The sequence below is a fragment of the Mus caroli genome, chromosome 7 (genome assembly GCF_900094665.2).
Source record: "Mus caroli chromosome 7, CAROLI_EIJ_v1.1, whole genome shotgun sequence".
Lineage (NCBI taxonomy): Eukaryota > Metazoa > Chordata > Mammalia > Rodentia > Muridae > Mus > Mus caroli.
This window is the reverse complement of record NC_034576.1, coordinates 111578087-111598785: the sequence shown is the minus strand read 5'-3', so window position 1 is coordinate 111598785 and position 20699 is coordinate 111578087. Positions and strand designations below refer to the sequence as shown.

Genomic DNA, 20699 nt, shown 5'->3' with positions numbered 1-20699 from the left:
AGATTGTTGGTGTTCAAATCCCAGTTCATTTTCTACTAGTTGCGACTTTGGGCAAGTCACATAGCCACAGTGACTCAATTTCCTTTTCTAAATAATGGGGGTTAATAATATTAATTCTAAATAATATTATAAAGATCATAGTAGACAATTTTTCATGAATTTCCTTATTTATTAGTCTGTATGGGATGGGGCACATGTGTGCCATGGGGTGCTGCTCCTGGGGACTAGAAGATGAATTGAGAGAACTGATTCTCTCTTTATATTAAATGAGCCCCAGGGAACTGAACTCCTGCCCTGAGATTTGACAGCAGGCACCTTTACCCCTCAAAGCCATCCTACTCCTGGCCAAGATTACATATAATGAGTATTCAGACAACTGTCTGATATGTGTTATTTCTATAAGTAGACTAAAATGGGATTATGCACAAAAGATTCAGCTCTTTTCCCCATGTGTTTTTGGATGTGAGATAGAGCCAGCATCTCACTGGCCTCAAACTCATGTTCCTTTTACAGGCATATACCACAAACACCTAGTTTGTGTGTATCTACCACTCTGTGGTAGCCGTATCACAGAGTTTTGAATTCTGCCTGCTCTGGGCCCGACTGGGGAGATGAAATTCAGGGAGTTTGACTGCGCTTATCAACACTCCAGGGGCTGGGAAATGCAGTCTGAGATGTGGAAAGTTGGAGCTGGTTTCTGGGGTCACTGTGCTTGTGATGAGGCCAGGGCTGGGGGGGGGAGGGGAGGGGGTCTCAGACTGTTGGACATCCAGGAGCCACTGGGAGTCTTGGAGGAGCTGACAAAGAGTCAGGGGCCCTTGGAGTGGAGACTGGCATCTAGCCTGGGACCAGGGCTGGGCTGGGTGGTGGTGTGGGGTGGGGTAGGAGTGGGAGTGTGGAGCTCTGACTTAGCTCAGCAGTGAGGTGATTGTCCTTAGCTTGGCAGCCGGCCTTGTGTGGGAACAGAGAGGCCTTCTACCAGAGAATTAAGCTGTGGCTCTGTAGGCTAAGACCTTCTACATGTTCCCCATGGTGGAGGTAGATAAAAGAGACAATCTATGTTTATCTATATTTTTTATTGGCTGTTCATTATGGAAAATGGGTGCATTCGTACTTCTCAGGGAGGACCTGAGATTAAATAACTTTTGCAGGGAGTAATGTCTGGGAAGGGAAGCTTATTGACTAAACCCTCAGGGCCTCTAGGTATCTCTTTAGCATGGAGAACTCTATTCTGGCCCTTACCTGGGGAGTGCGGCACAAGTTCCAGGCCAGGAACTTGGCAGGGAATGGGGAGTCACCTAAGTCTCAGGTGTGTGCCCATTGAGTCTCTGGGACTCAAACCCACTTTACCTTGCCAAGCTTCCTGGCATGGTTTTACTGTCCCACAGAACTTCCTAGAGATGTTTTGAGTTGAATTAAGTATCTATCATAGGGTAACTCAGAGTGATATGACCAAATAGATAAGATGCCTTATTCATTATCTTGGTGATGGACTTAGTTGCTGAGTCCAGCCTTGCCATGTAAGGGACAGTGTGACATAGCTCCCATCCCTGGAATAGAACCAGCAGGGCATGGGCCTCCCCGAGTGTTGATGGCTGCTGTGGGTATAAGGCTTGTTACTTCATATTCTCCCTGCAGAGGTTCTCAGGGATTGTTCTCCCTGCCAAGGTTAATGACTCCATGACAGCAGGAATCTAGGAGCAAAATGGTAAATGCTGAGACCTTCAGGACAGCCCTTAAGGCTATGGGAAAGAACTCTGAAAACACGAGTTCAAAAATATATAATTTCAGCTATGCAAAATATAAGGATGCAATATGAATTTTATGAGGAACTTCACAGATCTAAAAGAACAGAGGCAGCTACATGCACTATGAGCCTGCTTGTTCGAAAGATGCTAAGGAAGGAGATAGGGGATTTAGGAGTGGTGATCTCAGGGCAAGATCCCATCCAGCTAAGTTTTTTATTTGTTTGTTTGTTTGCACTTGCAAAGGCTGGCAGATCCCTGGGTTAAGGTCATCCTGGGACAGAGGGGTTTATGTCCATGCCCAGGCATGATAGGAATGATAACTTCAGGGCAGGACCCCACCCACCTAGGTTAATGTTTGATTACCTGAGGCAGGCTTATCTCTGAATTCTTTTTTTTTTTTTTGTTGTTAAAAAAAAATGTGCTTGATGTCTTTTTCTAGCTACTGGGGTCATGGGATGCTGATTCATGGGATAATCAAAGGAGTAATGACTGAATTGATATGTAATTAAAAGACTGGCCTTTTGATCTGCAAAAGATGAGCTATCCAGAGAGTTTTTAGAATAGCAAGAAAAAGCTGTCTTGAACAGAACAAAGACAGAGCAATTAGGAAAGGAAAGCTGTCGTGAGCACAGCACAGGCTTCAGCTTGTAACCCACCACTTGACTTTGGTCATTCTCTTTGCTGCTCCCAGAGACCCTTCCTCAGAACCCCTCTCCAAGCCGAGGCTGGTGCTTGGCACTTAGGTTTTAGGCTCTGGCTTTAGTTGTGAATGCTCATAAATATAATATTATCTGTAGCCTAGGGTAGTTTGGATTCAAGCTTATAGATAGATATAATACTAAGCTCCTAAGAAACTCATATGTAAGACAGACAGACCAGTACTTGTATGCTTTAACTCATACCTCCTTGATTCTCTCTCACCCCAATATTCTATTATTTTTTCCTATGATTTGCTTATTTTGGATTCTTTATATAAGTTGTATCATATATCTTTATCCTGTACTTGGCATCTATTGAGTTATCCATGTGATTTTTATTCTTACTTTTGTTAATATGCTATATCACGTGAGTTGATTTTTATTTAATTATTTATTTCTATATTTTATGTACATTGGTATTTTGACTGTATGTATGTATGTATGTATGTATGTATGTGTAAGGGTGTCAGATCCCCTGGAACAGGAGTTACAGATACTTGTGAACTGCCATGTAGGTGTTGGGAATTGAACCTGGGTCTTCTGGAAGAAGAGCCAGTGCTCTTAACCTCTGATCCTTCCCTCCACAGCCCCCCCCCCACCCCCCCCCGTGAGTTTCTTTTTATGTGTTGAACCATTCTTGTATTCCAAAGAAAAATTCACTTGGTTGTGTTATGTTACCTTTTATTATTTGTTTCTTTGTATTATTTTAAAAGTGTGTGTGTGTGTGTGTGTGTGTGTGTGTGTGTGTGTGTGTGTGTGTAAGTGCTCTTGAAGGCCAGAGGCTTTGGATACCCTGGAGCTGGAATTACAGGAAGCTGTGAGTTTCTAGGAATCGAACTTGGGTCCTTTGCAAGAGCAGTACACACTATCAACCGCTGAGCTGTCTCTCCAACCCAATGTACTCTTGAACTCAATATGATAGTATTTTGTAGTTGAGGTTTTGTACCTATTTTTATCTGGGTGTTGGGGTATAGTTTTGTTGTGGTGTATTTGGCTTTATTTTTGGAATAATGTTGCCATCCCCAAATGAGTTTGGAAGTCTCCCTTTTGCTGCACTTTGGAAGGGTTGGGATTGATGAAGAGGCTGGGATTGATGATTTAAACATTTGGCAGAATTCTCCATGAAGCCTGATTCTGAACTTCTGTTGTTCAGAGGTGACTTTCAGTTATTTTAGCTTCAGCTTTTTGTTTCCTCAATATTTAGTATTGGTAAGTTACGGGTTACTAATAATTTTCCCGGTTTTTTTTTTCCTGGGAGTTTTGTTTGTTGGCATGAATATTCACATTGGTCTTTTAGGCTTCTCTTCAGTTTAGTGGCATTCTTATTTTATTTAAATGTTCGCTTTTCTTAGTTTATTAAGAGTCAAATCTCTCTCTCTCTCTCTGTGTATGTGTGTGTGTATGTGTGTATAAGAGAAAGAGAGAGAGAAAGAGAGAGAGAAGGAGACAGACAGAGACAGACAGAGACAGAGAGACACACAGAGAGAATATGGGTCCACACATGCTGTGCTATGCATCTGAAGTTCAGAGGACCACGTTATGGAATCAGTTCTCTCCTTGCCTTCTGGGGATCAAGCTTAAGATGTTAGGATTGGGTGGCAAGTGCCTTTATCCACTGAGACATCTTGATGTTCCTGGATGACCTTTTTTGATTGGTCAATTTCCTAATTACAACCCAGCTGAGTTTCTCTGGCAGGTAGGCTCATTCCTTTTTAGGGTTTGCAATTGAAATTCTCAGATCCTGCATTCTTTTGTGAACTAAAGTTTCTAGAAGGAAAAAAGCCACACCCAAGTTCAAGATTCCACAATGCTGATAGAACTTGAAGATTGTAGAGAGTTAATGTTGTAAATCCAGAACAAAAGATTATTTTGTGTTATGTATGGTTCCCTTAATTGCTCACCTTACCTTGGTGCCTTACTTACAGCCTTTGACTCTCGTGCAAAGTCTTTGGAATGCATTGTTAGACCACTTAGTTCTTCCCACCCTGAACCAGCAAGGCTCTCAACTAGCAGAGACCTGTAGCAGAGACTTCCTGCCTGCCTGCAGCTCCCACCAGTGTACTGGGAAAAATCTCTTGACTTATGACCTTCTTTCATTCTATAACTATAAAATCTTCAGAAAACTGTTTCCATGATTGAACATGTTATTAGGGTCACTGTCAATCATATTTACTGAATAATTATTCCATATTCCTTTGAGATAAGAGCAGTGCTTTTCATTAAAGAGTATTTTTTTGCTAATTTTTGTAACTGTTCTATTACCAACCAAATTTCTTTCTTTTTATCTCCTTGAGTCAAGGTCTGCTTCATAATTTAATGTCTGAAGTCTCAGTTGAGTTTTTATTCTAGGTTTTATTCTTGTTTGATTTTGTACTTGGTTTCTTATTTTAATGTCAGCTGTGTGTCAGATATACTTTGCAAAATTGGAGAAACAATTCAAGGGAGGTCACGTTCCCCTAGAGGCAGATCATATTCATGTTTGATGTCTCCTGAGGACACTACCAATCGAGGACCAATTTTATGGACTGAGAGGATTTGATGCCTACTACTGTAGGTTACAAATCCTTCTGAGATCTACCTCAGTGATGTGGGGCTTCCTGGAGCTTTCAGCCTTTGTAGGCTTTAGCATGCGTTTAATTCTTGGACCCCAGGAGGATATCAAAAACATCTCTGTCTCCCAGCTGTATCTTCAGAAAGTCATGGTGCTCTTCTCCCCGGACTGCCATCCTTTCCCACTTGTGGCCTGGTGATTTTGTTTTCCTTGCCGGCTCTTTTGTGCCTTCACAGATTCCCTCTCGGGCTGCCTTTTTAGTTGGTCTCAGCACACTGGTTAGTCTGAACTACACTGTAATGCACAGCCCAAATGTCACTGTCCTTGTGAAATATTTTGACACCCCCCCCAGGTAGAATTAATCACTCTCCCCACAGTCTTATGGGAATTGTATAGTATTTATTACAAGTAATGTGTGTGTTATATTTTATTTATACTTCCTCTATTCTCCTGCCGCTGTAAACAACCTTTCAAGATTGTGATCTTCTTAGTTGAATTTCATATTACAAAAGGTATTCCAAACCTTTTTTAGGGGGGCTTGCAAGTCATGAGGCTATTATTTTAGTTTATAGATAATTCCACATTTTCAAATAGAATCAATTTGTATTTGTTTTAATACAATGTTTCTAACTAAATCCCCCAACTCCCATCCCAGCCTGTTTTTATTGATGGTTAAGTTTCTGAGTTAACCCTCAAAGAAAACTCAATCTACCATTAAGCTAAAAATGAAATGTTAAAAAGTTGTGAAAAATGTGTTAGTAGTGATTATAATAATTTATAAAAAGAAGCATCACAACTGAAGTAAGATTTCAAAATCTTGAGTATCTGTGATTTTTAAAACGCAATCATGATTTTAGGATACAGAAAAAACCTAATTGGAGATGTCACCAGGATTTTGAAGGGATAATTTGGTCTACAGGCACTTGTAGAGTCTGGTAGCACTGTGGCTATTGGAATGGGATTCTAGTTAGATTACCAACTTCATCTTGGTTGGCAGTGTGAGTAGCACTATAGATAAGTTAGGGTGACCACAAGCAAACATATAGAAGGGAGAGCTTCAGTATCAGATGTAATAATGCCTCAGGTTTAATGCATCAGATATGAGGGTCACGGATGTATGGGGGGGTGGGCTTGGAAGTTAGAAGAGGGGGTCAGATTCTCTGGATCTAGATTTACAGTTGGTTTTGAGATGGTCAAATACATGTGTTGGGAACTGAACTAGGGTTCTCTGCAACAGCAGCAAGAACCCTTACCAGTTCAGTTACCTCCCCAGCCCATGTTTAGCAAGTATCTTATATGTTAGATGGAAGACTATACATTTAAAAACCAGAAGATTGGTTCACTAGCAGACCCCGATGGTACCTAACACCTAACAGTTGCTTAGTAAGTATCCCATAAGCACGGTAATGGAGGATATACACTTTGAGCTAGAAATTCTCATCTAGGAAGCAATCCGAAAGAGAGAAAGCTTTGCCAGGTGGCGGTGGCGCACACCTTTAATTATAGCACTCAGGAGGCAGAGGCAGCTGGATCTCTGTGAGTTCAGAGCCAGCCTGGTCTACAGAGTGAGTTCCAGGACAGCCAGGGTTACACAGAGAAACCTTGTCAAAAAAAAAAAAAAACCAAAAAAAACAGAAGATTAAGGAAGTCTTAAGTGAGTGTCCAACAACATTTTGAAGGCCCTTTGTGGCTATTTAGAAAATGTGTTTCCTTCTAGCCTTTGCCAGTGAACCTACACCATCCTTCAAGATTTAGGCCAAATATTACTTCCTGTATGAACTCTTTTCTGCTGTTGTTTGCTTATTTGAGACAGTGTCTTACTGTGTCTCCCTGGCTGTCCTGAAACTCACTATGTAGACTGGTCTGGCTTCTAATTCACAAACATCCTCCTGTCTCTGCTTTTCAAGTGCTTAGATTAAAGGTGTCTGCCACTGTGCCTGGCCTCTTAAGAACTTTTAATTTACACATTATTGAAAAATCATCTCTCCTTTCTTGAGAAAATGGTAACATGGTAACTTTGCCTACTTCTCAGCCTTTACCTTGCATTGTAGTTATGGGGATGTTGGCCAGGGTTTCTATATCTGTGCCCTCTATTTCTGCAAGGCCAAGAGCAGATGCTTACATAAAATAGATGTCAAATAAGTTTGAACTATGAAGAAATGAACATACATACTGCTGTATTAATCTTTGTGTTTTGGAAGAAAGTATGAGTATAAGGAAAACATGAGACGTCACTAGAAATAAAGGAGGCAATCTATAGGCTTTGGGCTGAACAGGAGGCTTTTTTATTATAAATCCATTAGCTTGTTGATCTGTGATGATCAGCTACTCAGGAGAGACTGTTCTTTACCTTTACCCTCAATCTTTATTTGAAACAATAGATGATTCAAAAACAAATGTGCATATTGCATTCCATATAAGCAACTTGCTTTGGTAACTTTTGTGGAATTATATTTTATAAAGTTATATATTCTCTTATATTGAGGAAACTGTTCAAAATATTACTATTTTATAATAATTGAAGATTATGAGAGCATTAAGACATGATCATTATAAGTCTCTGAATCTACTGGAAAGTCACTATTAAATTCTACTTCTAAATCTAGGCACAGTGCATGCAATCATAATCTTGGCACTAAGGAGGTGGAGGTAAGAGAATTATTGTGAGTTTGAGATTAGTCTGGGCTATATAGTGATTTCCAGACCAACTTGAACTATAGAATGATATCATGTCTCAAAAAAATCATATGTCCCTGTGTTATTTGGATAAACATGGGTCTAAGTGTTGTTCAAAGTGTTGATTCATCACAGATTTTGGAAAGAAGCAATGCTATTTGTACAGTTATAAAAAAATGAAGTAGAGTTACATAGGAGGTTTCAACTAAAATATCTCTTTCTATGGATTTCTCCAAAAGATAAGATGTAATAACCAAATAATAATTTTTTAAATGAGAAATATTTTAAAATTTTAATTTACTTTTTTTTGTGTATTTGTGTGTTGCATTTGTACATGTGCGTGTGTTGCTGTAGGGTCTGTACATATGCAGAGGCCAGATGGGTGGCGATGTCAGGTATCCTTTATTGCTTTCCACCTTATTCCCTTGAGAATGTTTTTTTTTCTCTTAAAATTAGTGTCTTGTACTGGCACATTCATGTTTATTTTTGTATTTTTCACAATAACTAAGACATGGAGCCATTCTAGATGCCTATTAACAGATTAATGGATTAAGGATATATGCGTGTGCGCACACACACACACACACACACTCACACACATTCATATAGCCATATGGGAAAATGGAAGCATGGTCCAGTGAGATGGCTCTGCAGGTAAAGAAAGACACTTGCTGCCAAGCCAGAACATCTGAGTTTGATGCTCAAGACTCACATCTTGAGAACCACTTTTCATAAGTTATCCTTTGGCCTCCACATTTGCCCATGGCATATCCTGACCTAGTAAATTAATACAAATTTAAAGACAAATAAAAATGAAATCATGACAGTTACAGGAAGATGGATGGAACAGGAAATCATTATATTAAGTAAAATATGTCAGAAAGACACAAACGATGAGAGGGGGAAGAAGATATCCAAAGTAAGAGGGAGATGCGACAGGAGGGCAGCGGGAAGGGCTCCTTAAGGAGAGGCAGGGGCAGCAGACAAAGTCAGGATCATGGGGAAAAGGGAACGTGGATGAATAAGAACAAGATACACATGAAACTGTCATAATGGAATTCGTTATATTGTATGCTAACTTAAAAATAATACTAAGATAAAAACCAATATCTTAGAGATCTTTTGATATGCCCATATTTTAAATAATTTTATTCCACAGCACGAATAAATTACTAACATTAATTCACCCATCTCCTGTAGGTAGAAGTTTAGTTTCTACCCCCACATGTTACTATTTGAAACAACAGTTCAGTAAATGTCTGCATTTATGAGTGTTTCTATAGTATTGATTCCTATAAGGAGAAATCTGGTATAATTTTCTTTCCATAAGTAGTGAAATGTCATCATATTTAACACAGGCAGAAACTGAGACTACCTTTATTGTTTATGCCTGCCTAGAATTTTTCTTTTTCTGTTAACGGTTTCTGATTTCCATTAGGGGAGCCACCTTTTCCTTGTAAGTTAACAAAACTCACCTCAGAAGTAGAACATACAACTCATACCTTAGCATCGAGTACTGGATCTACTTATCAAAGTGGTCAATTGGAAGATAGGCAAATGACAAGGGCTTGACAAACTGGGTGTTTTCTTGATTTTGTTTGAGTGATGGTTTCAGGAAGGCCTAGAGACCCAACTTGATTCCGTTAAGATGAATCCAGAGACACTAGAAAGTGAACCCAGGAGGAGATAGCTCCAAGGAATACCCTGGCCTTAAGGGAAATGCTTGTTTCCATCCTTCTTCCATTCCAATTTTTAGGAACACCTTAAATTTTAAAATTTTAGGTGAAACCTTATCCTTTTAAGTGTGCAATTCCTCATGCTCTCCTTCCTTCCTTTTTCTTTGTGTCTAGGACAAGTTACCATTTCTGCTGTTCAGTGCTCAGTTTATGCGTGTGCACACGTCATTACATAAGAAGTTTTCCATCAGTGTCGGGCATGGCTCTTGTTCTGTTCCTTCCTTTAAGGCCAATCTTGTTGAGATTTATTTCCCACTGGATCCTTGAGCCATTCCAATCCTCACCACTTTGCTTATGCTAATCTCTGTGAATTTTTAGGAACACCTTAAATTTTAAAATTTTAGGTGAAACCTTATCCTTTTAAGTGTGCAATTCTATGGTCATATTAATACAGTTTTTACTATGTTCTAACAAATAATATTTCTGTCCTCCTCCATTGACAGTCACTTCCCCTCTGACATATCTACTGCTCCCCTTGTACCTTACAGAAGTAGCTTCAGGGAGCAGAGTGGGGCATGCCACAATGTTGTGCTATAGTCTTTCATCAACTCTTTGTCCTTGTGAATTCACTTACATATACTTGTAGACTCAGACTGTACATGGCTGTTTGGAAGGTTTGTACCTATATCAGTGGCTAAATAATATTCTGTTGTATGAGATTATATTTCTTTTATCTATTCATCAGCTGGCAGTCACTGGTGATGTTCCTAACTTTCTGGCAATTACAAACTGCTACTATGAACATTCCTGTGTAAGTATATATGTGAATAAGATTTCCAGTTCTGCTGGGCGTGGTGGCACACGCCTTTAATCCCAGCACTTGGGAGGCAGAGGCAGGCGGATTTCTTTTTTTTTAAATTAGGTATTTATTTCATTTACATTTCCAATGCTATCCTAAAAGTCCCCCACACGCTCCCCCACCCACTCCCCCACCCACCCACTCCCACTTCTTGGCCCTGGCGTTCCCGTGTACTGAGGCATATAAAGTTTGCACGACCAATGGGCCTCTCTTTCCACTGATGGCCGACTAGGCCATCTTCTGATACAAATGCAGCTAGAGACACGGGGCAGGCAGATTTCTGAGTTCGAGGCCAGCCTGGTCTACAAAGTGAGTTCCAGGACAGCCAGGGCTACAGAGAAACCCTGTCTTGAAAAACAAACAAACAAAAAAAACCAACCAAACAAACAAAAGAAGATTTCCAGTTCTGTCTGCTTTAGGCATGAAATTGCTGAGCCATGTGGTATACTAGACCTTAATTCACTGTAGGATTTACAAATATTTCCTTCAATTCTTGGGTTAGTTTCTCATTTTCTAGATAGTGCTCTTCAGAGCACAGATGTTTTAAGTTTTGATAAACTCCATTTATCTATTTCTCCCCTCTAGTTGTTTATGTTTTAAGTGTCATATCTAAAAATGGTTGACTAACCAAAGTCAAAAAGACTTACTGGGACTGGGAAAATGGCTCTGTTGGTAAAGTGCTTGCTCACAAGGACCTGGGTTTGATGCCCAACACCTATGCAAAAAAAAAAAAAAAAAAGTCAAGTGTAGTGATGTGTGCCTGTAATCTCTCCACGGGGGAAGTAGAGGCAGGAGGATCCCTAGAGTTCAGTGGCCAGATAGTCTAGCTGAGTTATAAGTTTCAATTTCAGAATAAGACCATATCATTATATATATATATATTTTTCTTTATTTACATTTCAAATGTTATCCCCTTTCCTAGTTTCCCCTCTGAAAATCCCCTCTCCCCTCTCCCCTCCCCCTGCTCCTCAACCCACCCACTCCCATGCTTGGTCCTGGCATTTCCCTATACTGGGGCATAGAACCTTCACAGGACCTAGGGCCTCTCCTCCCATTGATGACCGACTAGGCCATCCTCTGTTATATATACAGCTAGAGCCACAAGTTCCACCATGTGTTTTCTTTGATTGGTGGTTTAGTTCCAAGGAGCTCTGGGGGTACTGGTTAGTTCATATTGTTGTTCCTCCTATAGGGCTACAAACCCCTTCAGCTACTTGGGTCCTTTCTCTAGCTCCTTCATTGGGGATCTTGTGCTCCGTCCAGTGGATGATTGTGAGCATCTACTTCTGTATTTGCCAGGCACTGGCAGAGCCTTGCAGGAGACAGCTATTTCAGGCTCCTGTCAGCAGGTTCTTGTTGGCATCTGCCATAGTGTCTGGGTTTGGTAGTTGTTTATGGAATGGATCCCCAAGTGGGGCAGAATAAGACCATATCTTAAACTAAAAAGGTGGAGAGCAATTGTAGAAGATATTCAGTATCAGCCTTTTGGCCTCCATTTTTACAATCTCTCTCTCTCTCTCTCTCTCTCTCTTTCTCTCTCTCTCTCTCTCTCTCTCTCTCTCTCTCTCATACACTTAAACATGCACACACAAGCACATGCACACACAAACAACACACAGACAATAATAAATATTATCCATATTTATTTATTACGTTAGGTTTTTGACTTGTTTTTGCATTGTAAGTGTGGTTTAAGGTTGAGATTCATATCCAGTTATCTCAGTACTAATTGTTTAATCATCTGTTCTTTCCTTATGGAATTGGTACCATGTTGAAAATCAATTCATTATAGATGTATAGGTGTATTCTGGAATTCCAGTTCTATTCTGTGGATTGATAGGTCTGCCTGTGCCAATGATTAGCACCACACCACTGCTTGAACTTTTAGTTTTTTCTTTTTGGAAGAGGTGAGCACCATTGATTCTTTTCCTTAAGCTCCCAAGTAAGTGGGATTATAGGTGTGCACCACTGTTCCAGGTTTAATTATTACAGTTTTGACATCATAAAATATGGCTCTCCAAATTCATATTTTAAAAGAGAATCTCATTATGTTGCCCAGGCTGGCCTTAAAGTTACCCCACCCATTTTATCCTGTTTATTTTTAAGATTTGTTTGGCTATTCTGGCTTTCTTACATTTTTAATGAATTTTTAAGATTACTTCATCAATTTCTGCAAAAAGACATTTGAAAATTTGGATCACAAGTAATTGATAGATCAATTTGGGAAATACTAAATTTTCCAGTATATTAAGAGAAAACACCTTTTCATTTGTTTATTCAATTTTTTGGCAGAGTTTATAATTTTCAGCATTCTAGACTTAGATTTATTTGCTCATTCTTGCTTTTCAATACTGTTAGATTAGATTGTTTTCTAACTTTACTTTCACCTTGTTTATTGCTAGTATTTAGAAATACAAGCATTTTTGTATAGTGATCTTCTGACCTGTAACCTAATGCCATTTACTAGCTTGTATATGTATATTCCTTAGGTTAGTATATACAAGATCATGTCCTTTTTTAAAGATAGAGATGACTCTTTGCTTATTCCTTTATAATCTAGATGTCTACCCAGTGATGTAGATCTTGGCACAGTGGTAAATAGAAGTGGTGAGGGTAGATAGGCTTGTCTCATTCCTGACTGTAAGGGTAGAGGCCAGTCTTTCAGCACTGAGCATGCTAGCTGTGAGGCACACAGCCGAGTGAGGTGCACAGCTGCCTGTGTCAGTTTGAGAAAACACCCACTGTATTCAATGTTCCTGTCATGAGAGGATATTAGTTTTATCAAGTGTTTTTCTGCATGTGTCAATATGGCCATGATCATTTTACACATGTTTATTTAATATGTTTGTTACATTGAGCTTTATATATTGAATCAAGTCTGCATTCCCAAATACATCTTCATTTCATCACAGTATATAATCACTTTAAAATCCTGCTCAATTCAGTTTGAGTTTTCTTCTTTTTAATTAATAAAGGAATATGTGTACAAGTGTGCATGAATGTGTGTGTTTGTGTCTGTGTATATCTTTGACTTATTAGTATACTAGCAATCTTTCATTTTTGAGTGATAATTGCATTTACAATTCTTTGTTGGCAGATTTCTTTGTTTTTTCCTTTCAGAACTTTTAATATGTCATATCATTTCCTTTTGACCTTTTCAGTTGCTATTGAGAATCTTACTAAGCTATTGAGAAGCCCTTCTATATGGCGAGTTGCTTCTCTCCTGCTGCTTTTACATTTTTTGTCTTAAATTTGACAGTTTGGCTTATATGTATATAGGAGTTTGAGCTTTCTTTTTTAATTAATAAAAGGATATGTGTACATGTGTGCATGAATTGTGTGTATTTATGTATGATATCTTTGACTTATAGTATACTAGCAATCTTTCATCTTTGAGTGATAATTGCATTTGTTTTTCTTTGAATGTTCTTAGTTGAAAAAGATTATATCACTCCCCTCCTTTCCTCCCTCGAGCTCCTCCCAGCAACTCTCTCTCTCTCAACCCCCTCCCATGCCTTTCTATGTTTAAATTGATACCCTCATTTTCTTTGTTTGTTACACACACACACACACACACACACACACACACACACACACACACTACAACCTGCTGAATCCATTTTGTTTTTTGTGTGTATATAGTTTAAAGGCAGACTCTCTCATGATGCATATATTTGGATACTTTATTGTATCTGTTGGTTACTTTTCTCATTGCTGTGACAAAGTAACCTTACAGAGACAACTTCAGAACTTCAGAGAGGAAGGTTTGTTTAGGCTCATGATTTCAGAGAGATCTCTGCTCATGGTGGGGAGGGTGACTTGGAGTGTTTCTGTGGCCATGCTCCTGGTATGGCAGCAGAGAAGGCTCGTCACCACCTCATAATGCAAACTGCTTTTAGTTCACCTTTCAGCGTCTATATAACCCTAGAAGTCTCAGACAATCAAAAATATATAGTCTCAAGTCTTTTCCAAGACTCAAGACATACTCTTAATTGTGAACCTTTGCAAAATCAAAAAGAAAGTTGCTTACCTCTAACATAAAGAAGTAACATTCTCATTCTAAGATGGAGAAATGGAACCTAGCAGGAAAATATTGGATCAAAGCAAGACTTCAGTCCCTCAGGGCAGTCATTAAATTCTGCAACTCTGTGTCAAGAATGAAAAGCACACCTTATAGGCTCTTTCATTCCCTGTTGAAGTATTTGCTTTAGTATTGTTGGTTTTGATGGGAGTGAAGGAACACTACGAGCTTTGCATATCACCATTGTTCCCTGGATAGAGTATGGGAAGGCATGACAGGCCTGAGGTGGAGTCATGATGACCAATTAGAAAGCCCTTTCAAGAGAGCTACAAGATGGTATAGCAAGGTATAGAAGCAACAAAACAACAACAACAACAACAACAACAACAACAACAACAACAACAACAACACAACACAAAATACCCAAATAACCAGCTCGTGGGTTTGAGAAGGGTTTGGAAATACAGTGGATCTGTCTTGAATGTGGAGACTAAATGAGAGAGAAAATTATTTGCATTATTCCATTTATAAAGCTATCTTGGCAGTTGTCTATTTAGATGCTGAAGTGTTCTGGATTGTACTGTAAATAAATATATACGTCAGGGACAAGAAACTAGATGATATTTTGTAGTTTCCTCTTTGTTTTTTGAAGTTGTTGTTTGTTTGGTTTGATTTTTTGAGACAAAATTATATTATACAGCCCCGACCTAGATTTGTTATATAGAACAGGCTGGCATTGGACCCATAGAGATGCATTTGCCTGCCTCTGCTTCCTGAGTGTTGATATTAAAGGTGTGCAATACTATGACCAGCCCTGTAGTTTCCTTTTTAAAAAGTATCTATGAAGTTCCACTTCAGCACAACCACTGTGCATTTGGGGAAAGCTACCAAATGCTTTGAATGTGAAGAGCTTATTCAAAGTATATCATTCCATCATCAGCACATGGAAAGCATGAGATTGGTTAGTTTTTGAGGAGAGATCTAGGAGCTCAGAGTTTGGATTTTTATATTAATTTATATGGGCCTTTTATAAATAAACCTGTAATCATTGTTTACTAAAGAATCATTGTATTTGTTAAAAAGGATATTGAATTAGATAAAGATATGCCAAACAAAAGTGGCTTTCAGCTCTAATTTTAATGAGGATTTTTTGTTTGTTTGTTTTGAGATAAAGACTTTCTGCGTTGTTCCCCAGACTGACCTCAAATGACTGGCTCAAATGATTCTCCTGTCTCAGCCTCCCAAACCACAGGGACTATAGACAGTTGTAAATATACTTAACAGTTATTTCAGGAAGTAAAAGAAAATCAACTAGCCTGGACCTTTGGGGGCTTCCAGAGACTGAACCACCAACCGAAGAGCATACATGGGCTGGACCTAGGCTCCCCTGCACATATGTAGCAGATGTGCAGCTTGATCTTTATGTAGGTGTCCCCACCCCAACAACTGGAATGGGGACTTACCCTGACTCTGTTGTCTGCCTGTGGGTTCTGTTCTGCTAGCTGGGCTGTCTTGTCTGGCCTCAGTGAGAAAGGAAGTGTCTGGTCCTGCAGTGACTTGAGGTGCCAGAGTGGGTTGGTGCCCAAGTGGGACCTCCTACTTCTCAGAGGAGAAAGGATAGAGGGGAGGGAGGGTTGTGTGAGGGATGTAAAGTGAATAAATACGTTAATGGATAAAAAGAAGTGTAATGTCAATATTACCCTTGAAATGCTACAAGAGGACATTTGAATCATCACAATCAAAGGGCAGTAATTATTTCCTTTTAATTGAAGAGAAAAATCCTTTGGCTCCAAAAGAGAAATCCTCTCTATTTTCAGTTGCCTTTAAAAAAAAATTGAAGCTGTCAGTAAAATCATACAATCTACTAATAGCATGCCCAAGGCTCATTGCCTTTCCTTGGGCGACAGTGTCTGCAAATGGTGTGCTCTATTGATTTCAACCACATGGTTTTCAGTACCATTGCGGGGCTTCAGAAACTAATCAGGTAAATAAATCTGTGGATTGATGACTTCTTTCCCTGAAAACCCAATCATTTGCATAGTGCTCCTTCTCAATCAGTGGTTAAGTTACAATATACACTAGCAAAATTTTTTATTGCCTAATCTGTGGTCTTAGCTAAGCTAAAATTTTACCCTTCGTATTGAACATTTACATATTTTAAACAAAATTCTTATAAATGTGAGATTTGAGTGCCTTGTGCATTTTTAATTTAGCATAAGACAAGTTGCTTGTGGGTTATTTTACCAAAACATTTCCTCTGCAGCTCAGCTGCACACAGCCAGAGCAGACGTCCCTAAAGTTGTATTCTAAACTTGCTATGATCTCATTAGATGGTGGTTTGTATGCTAGAATACATGTAGAGCATAGGTTTAGAGATTAAAACTGGTACAATATTTTTCTGCTGCTAGCATCCATTGGGTTTTGGTAAAGATGTATGGTAGCACTAAATGCCTCCATTTATTGAGAGTGCAAACGGTGTCAGAGTCTTACCTGCATTATGCCTTTGAAACAGTTCTGCTGTGCAGGCATATAGGCACTACCTGTGTATGCTGCAAATGAGGCAGCTGAGAGTGTGTGGGTTAAGGGCCCATGAGCAATCTGAGTCTTGGTCAGCCTAATACTGAAGCTTGGTTTCTTCTTCCATTAACAACAGCAAACGCTTTTCGACTTCTGTACATGTGACAGGGAATCATTGCCTCTGACAACTTGTGGTGTTTAATGTTCATGTTTGGTTTAAGGGTTGGGGAGTTTTTACTCCCAAATGACAGTACATTGCTTAGGATTGATGTGTCTTTATTGACAATGATGCTGGATTTGAAATAGAGATGTGTATAAAACAACAAAGTTAATATTTTATCATGAAAGTTACAGGGGAATTCTTCCTTTGGTATTTTTTTTGTTATTTTGACACAAATTAGAAATAAGCCATGTATTTTATGGCACTGAAACACTGGCTCTAGTGAACTTGTCACTGAATAATAATGTATTCATATGGCAATAGATTTGGACTGATGTGTTAGCTAGAGCCTAGTCTCTGCACTTTTGAATGTCTGTATTTTCAGAAGGCGCTCTACGGCTGAGCTTCTGTTTGCTGAAGGTTACTGTAGGCAATCTGTAGCCACTCTGTTCACTCAAGTCTGATTGATTAATGCCAGAGCTGGACACACTGCCTCAAAATTAAGCTCTTGCAACCATTTTTTTCATGGCAGCTCTCTCAGAACAAGAGCCATATATCCAGTTCCTCTATTAACAGTGGTTGACAGTGGCTGCGTGTTTCCAGGTTCTTGGCATCTTATCCAAAGAATTGAAAGAAAAGTGCACACAAATTACAAAGTTACAAAGAAACACTGTTCTAAAGCAAAGCCATAGTACTGATCAGATATATTGTCAAGAGGATATCTGGCCACTTGAGCAAGAGATTCTGCAAAGGCTAGGGCTATTGTAGAGTTTTTTTTTTTTTTTTTAAATAGGGTCTAAAGGAAGGAGGGCTTTGCTTGTTAAGAGGTATAGTAGGGCACTTCTGTATTTTGATTGACAGGTTGGGGTTATAGAGCTTGTGCTTTCTTTGTATATCCTTCCCATAATGTGTATGATTTTAGTCATATGAATATCCAATTATGCACAGGCTTAAGATGGTAAATAGAGAATTGCTCTTAAATATTCACCCAGAGAACATAGCTTACCTTATTATTAATGTGTCCCAAAATAGCATAGGCTGTATCAGCCCCCTTACTTTCATACCCAGACATAGTAGAATACATTTGAATCGAAACTCTCCACAAAGGGGGTGTTTTTGACAATTGTTAGAGGAAGGAGGAACTTAATGTTTAGAGCTGAGGTCCTAGATGAATAGATGCAGTGTAAGGAGACAGGTGTGTGGATAGCCCAAGTTAGGTGGAGTTCCAGGTGGCTAAGCTATCCCCTATGCTTGCGGCTTCACTATCATACCTCCTTTCTGTGCCCAGTACGATTTTTGTCAGTGAAGGCACCATTGTTTAATCTTTCCTAGAAATGCTTCTTCCTTTTTATTTCAACCAAGACATGGATTTCGCTCTCCTTTTGATCACGCTTTCAAATGAAAGCCATCTTCTTTTACTACTCTGCCCCTTGTGTGCTCTATTGTCTGACTGGGAGCCTCTCCTTGATTTGTTCATCTTGTGACCTCTAACCCATGATTAAAGACGTGCCTCACAGGGATTGGATACAAACCCAGTCAAAAAACATTTAACCTACAGTTTGTCATGCCCATAGGATGTGTTGGGACTGGAGCCTAGCATAATCCTCCTCAGAGACCAGAGACTTTATCCAGAAACTGATGGAAACATGCAGTGTCCCACAGTCGTCATTAGGTGGAACTTGGGGAGTCCTGTGGAGGGGGGAGGAGGAAGACTGGAGGAACCAGAGGGATCAAGGACAGCACAAGAACATGGTCCACAGAATCAACTGGCCTGGACTCAAGTGGGCTCACAGAGATCAAAGAGACTGTATGGGTCTGACCTAGGTCCTCTGCATATATGTTATGGTTGTGTAGCTCAGTGTTCTTGTGAGATTCCTTACAGTGGTAGCAGAGGTTGTCTCTAACTCTTTTGCCTGCCTTTGGGACTCTTCTTCCTTCTGGGTTGCCTCGTCCAGCCTTGACATAAAAATATGTGCCTGGTCTTATTGTAGCTTGTTATGTTGGATTTAATGGCTGTCCTCGGAAGGCCTGAGGTGAGGTGATAAGGGGGATGTGTCTGAGGGAAAAGGGGAGGTAGGGGAGAGGAGAAACTTGGAGGGAGAGAAAACTGCAGTCAGGATGTAATATATGAGAGAAGAATAAATGAAAAAGATGTATACACACACACACACACACACACACACACACACACACATATGATGTGCCTCATGAAATCTGCTGTGGTAGTGTAAGTAATAATGATCTCTTAAAGCAATAAAATGGTCAAAAATGTGAGGCATTTCAAATGTTACTTAGTTAATCCTTACAAGAATTACATAAACTGGTTGGGATTATTATCTCCACTATAAATGGAGAACTGAGCTAATGACAGAGGTTGAATTAAAACCTCGTCTCTCTCATTCTAGCAGTTGATTCTTAGTCACGTCCTCTTCCTCTTTTGTGTGTACTTTGCAATACTTACTTTCATTATCTGAGTCATTCTTAGTAGGGCACATTTAAAATATTTTTATTCCTTTTTATAGCTTTTATATGTATATACAATGGGTGTATCTTGATTGTACTCAACCCATAATTCCTTCTCCCACCCTTCTGACCCCCTAAATTTGCCCCTTTAATCTTCATGTCCTCAGTTTTTAAGTAACCTATTGAGTCCAATTAGTGCTGCCTGTATGAGAGTGGTTACACCTCTGAAGAAAAAATGACTGCTCTTTCCCAGCAGCTATTATAATTGCCAGTGGCTCCTCAGCTAGGGGGGTCTCATGAATCGTGCCCCCCAATCCATGCTGTAATTATTAACTAGTTTGATCTTGTGTATGCCCTGTACTGATGACTACAGCTGCTGTGAGTTCATGAGTGCAACAGCCCTATGATATGCAGAAGACATGTCACAGCTATCTTACATTCTTTCTCTGCTTCTGCAATGTTCCCTGACTCGTGGGTTACTATAGATGTCTCTTTTAGGGATGGACATTCAACAGTCACTAATTTTCAGCACTTTGACCAGTTATAAGTCTGCATTGACTGCTGCCCACTGCAAAAAGACTTTTCTCTGATCCACACTGAGAGAATCTATAAGTAGAGACAGAAATATGTAGAAGGCAGTTGATAACATGTCTGCTTAGCAAAAACAACAGTAGGCTCTGTGCCTAAGGACTATGACCTCTGCTTCTGTGGTCCTTGCTTTGATGTTACTTTGATAAAATACCTTGACAAAAACCAAGTTTAGGAAGCAAAAGCATTGTTTGGCTTACAATTCCAGGGGGGTATAGTTCATCGTGGCGGAAAAGGCATGGCAGCAGGAGCATGAAGCCAGCTGACATCAGAGAGTGGGCTGGTCACATTTCATTCTCACACAGGAAACAGAACAGGAAGTGGGATCTGGTTGAAAATCCCCAGACTCCTCCCCCAGTGAGGTTCTACCTCCTAGAGGTTCCACAGACTTCTCAAAGAACACCATCAACAGGGGACCAAGTGTTCAACTATATGAGCACATGAAGACATTTCTCATTCAAGTCATGCCACCATCCATGAGCTTTGGACAGGTTTAGTGTACCAAGCATGAAGTCCTTCCTGTTGAGCAGACCTGAAATCCAGTCAGAAAACATTGGATCCCACCACCTCACCCTCACCTCATCTCCCACCTAACCCCTACCTCACCCCCACCTCATCTCTCACCTCACCTTTACCTCACCCCCTACCTCATCTCCCACCTCACCTCCCATCTCACCTCCCACCTCACTCTCACCTCTCCCCTACCTCACCCCCACCTCACCCCCACCTCACCCCCACTTCA

At 39.8% G+C, this 20699-nt stretch overlaps 1 protein-coding gene across 5 annotated transcripts in view; it reads left to right on the top strand.

The window, feature by feature from the left end:
• Positions 1-20699, top strand: part of Stk33 (serine/threonine kinase 33) — a 153855-nt gene that overhangs the window by 52073 nt on the left and 81083 nt on the right. The window contains exon 1 of one of the 5 annotated variants that reach the window (XM_021168467.1): positions 10142-10160. The exons of the other annotated variants lie outside the window; for them this stretch is intronic. The gene's annotated coding sequence lies outside the window, so the exon portion shown is untranslated. Of the gene's footprint in view, positions 1-10141; positions 10161-20699 lie in introns of those variants that run through there. 5 annotated transcript variants of the gene reach the window in all.